The following is a 3,164-nucleotide window of genomic DNA, read 5'->3' as shown; positions in this document are numbered from 1 at the left end:
GACCTGGTCAATCGAGTACAGATAAGGAGAGAGACATTCCCAATTACTCAATCCCCATCCTCACCAGACTAACAGGCAGAGACTGACTTCCATGGCCGACCGGTGCCACCTCCAGCCACGTTGCCACGGCGTTCATTGGCGACGGGTGGAGGGACCAAGTGCTCCATCGTCTTCCTCAGGAGAGGAACCACCAATGAGGTCGTGGCTGGAAGCCACGCCGGTGGAGACGCCGTTTACGGCACCGTTCGTGAGGCCGAGCGCCGCGGGGCTCCATGTGCCGGAGCGGCCGCTCGACGGCGAGCTCGCCAACGGGACGCCAAGGGCCATGAGACGGCGGCGAGCGCCCGAGTGCGGCGAAGGCTGAGGAGTTGCAGGCGCCGGGGTCAGCAGGCGTGGCGCGACGCGACGGCGTCGGTGTTGACGCCCGCGGCACTACTGGAGCAGCTCAGAAGGGGCTCGTAGGGCGAGAGCCGTGTCGTGCCTCCGCGTTGGAGGCCGCGGTCGTGCCTCAACCATGCTCCGCGTTGGGAGTCACCTCCTCTGCCGGGGGTGTTGCGCCGGAGGGCGCTGCCTCCCTGCAGAGCTGAGGTCGTGCCATGGCCACCACTTCGCGGGCTGCGCGCCTCTCTGTGAGCGGGCGCGACAGTTGCCGTGGTCCCCTGCGCTCGTAGGGGCAAGGCCGAGGCCAGGCGCGTCGCGCGTGCGTCGGATGGCGCAGCCGAGGGCCCGACCACCGCAGTGCTTTGCGACGAGGCTGAACTCCACGCCGTGGGGAGCCGTGCAAGAGGGCTGTCTGTCAGTCTCGTGGGCGGGGCGCGCGAGGGCGGCCACGGCGATGGACGGAGCGCCGGAGCGCGGCCACGGGCGGGGCGCAGGTGGCCACGCGGGCGGGCGCGGCCTGGCGCTGCCGGCTGTATGGCGCGGTTGCGTCGTACGCCAGTGCCAGGGGCCGATGATACGACACAGTTGCTGATGCTAATGCTTTCTACAGTGGAAAAACACGGTGAAGAACCTTTTTTTCTTCTCATGTGGTGCCTTTTTGCATCAGTCTGTTGATTGATCTTCTGGCCTTGGTGATCTTTGAATCAATGGATGCCAACGCCCACTTATTCTGTTGTCGATTCAGGAATAGAGTCGACGGCGGCTGGGTAGACGCGCTGTTTCTTCTGATTTTGGCCGAACACCTATGATTTTCTTTCTTCAATTTGCTCTTTCTGTATGCACTTGATGAAGTAACTCACGTGAGTGCATAGCGTAAACCAAGAAGAGAAAACAATCAAATCAATTGTTAGATCATTGATGTTAATCACAAAAGATAAGAAATTTGCTTTCTCCTGATCGATCTCTTGAACGGCGGTGCATCTCTGCAGTGGGCGGCTGATTTCTCCAGCGATCTGGCCATGATCGGCAATCTTCGGAAGGAAGCCCAGCAGTGGGGGTTTCGCCGGAAGCGGTTCCATGCGCCATCCCTTCTGCGCTGGATACTCTTCTCACCGCCGCTGGCCGCAAAGGGCCTGTGAGTGAACGGGCCCCTATTCACTTGATGATGGGATTACATATATAGCCCCTGAAGGGATACGACCGAAGGGATGTGAGGCAACCGCCTCGGTTAGAAAAAGCAAGAATTATTTTATTGGTGACGGCTCTCTTTGCACTGGAGTGTTATCCACCGCACTTCATTTGCTTGGCGACTTCTTTTCCCTCTTCACTTCATCTATTGAACTGTAGTTTGCTTTTCTATAGAGAAAGAATTGCCATATACTACAACCCTCTGTAAAAAAATATATACTGCAGTTCTATATAGAGAAATTGTCAGATACAATACTACTGTGCTGTAGTATCTGATATTAGGGAAACATGCAATGGTAATACTCCCATCGGACACTCCGCTGTACTTTCTAACAAAGGAAACCAGTCTTTGCGCAAATGAAGAAACTCCTGAGCCGTTCCAAGTCTTCAATGATTCCCCTGCAACACCCAAATAGTCACCTGGCTTTCGTGCTCTGAGACGTCTTCAAGGACTTCATAGCTTCCCTAAATATTATTGGAAGGAGAAGTATCAGATACTATTTGGAATGGCATAGTTATGTCTGGCACTTGTAATTCTGTAGGCACCATTGCACGACAGTATATGCATGCCTCTTCCTAAATATCAGCAAAGTACTACTCAAGGGCAGATTACAGAGTTACTACTATACGTCAGGGTAGGTTGGTGCATTGGCATTGATAACAGTACAAAGTGGCACTCCGAAATCCTAACAAACACAAAATAGAACGGAGTCAAGTTCTCGACAGTCTCATGACAAGGGCACATGCATGTACTTGCAGCATAGGTAACTAATACTGTGCTTGAGATGTGCTGAAACACGGCCAGCCAGCTACCAATGCAAGGTCATCGCCAAAAGGCATTAGTGTAACCAAAGAGGCAGATGGGTTTACCGCAATGCATCCTCGATGTCAGTGTCCACTGGGTCCAATTTGAGTCCATCCAAGAACCGTTCACTTGCACCCTCGTAGTCCTGACGATAAACACAAAAAGTGAACGATCATAAACAATTTGCAATGCCAAGAGAAAAACAGTCAGCCATATCCTCTATGTAACCTTCAGTAGCATCAGAGCGTCACCCTGCTGGCGACAAGCTTTTGGCTAGTGAGGCCGCATTTTTCTGCATTTATTAGCATCTAGCAAAGCCTTTCTTCCGTCGCCCATGTGAAGCCAACAAAGGCTCCTGTCTGAGAACAAGACTGCGTCATCAGGATCAAGCTGCATTGCCTACATTACACAAGACAAATCGACAGTTCAGCTTACTAAGTTTATTTTAACTCAAGTTGAATTAGTTAACTGGATAAAAAAACAGTTAGGAAGCTGTCAACACTCAAACAAGAAATCTACACATTTTTTATTCATACTAGCCTACATAAAATACAAATTAGCAAGTCTACAAAAGCCAGCCTAACATACATTTACTAAATATATAGCACAATGTTAAAGTACACTCATTTATTCTATTCTAGTCCTAACAAGAAAAATCTGCACATAGCTGCAGAGTAACTTTTGAACTAAATAACTTACATTAAAAAGCTTGCTTTTCCATTATCCCACTCGTTCATTATAGTCATCCCTGTGTTTTTTTCCTGACTGTGAGGCAAAGGCCACTCCCTCC

At 51.0% G+C, this 3,164-nt stretch overlaps 1 pseudogene; it reads right to left on the bottom strand.

Annotated features, from left to right (window-relative positions):
* Positions 1-2,435: 2,435 nt before the first annotated feature.
* Positions 2,436-3,164, bottom strand: part of LOC119350099 — a 24,965-nt pseudogene continuing 24,236 nt past the window's right edge.

The sequence above is a fragment of the Triticum dicoccoides genome, chromosome 1B (assembly GCF_002162155.2).
Source record: "Triticum dicoccoides isolate Atlit2015 ecotype Zavitan chromosome 1B, WEW_v2.0, whole genome shotgun sequence".
NCBI classification, from domain to species: Eukaryota; Viridiplantae; Streptophyta; class Magnoliopsida; order Poales; family Poaceae; genus Triticum; species Triticum dicoccoides.
The sequence above is the reverse complement of the archived record's forward strand: the minus strand, read 5'-3'. Positions and strand labels throughout refer to the sequence as shown.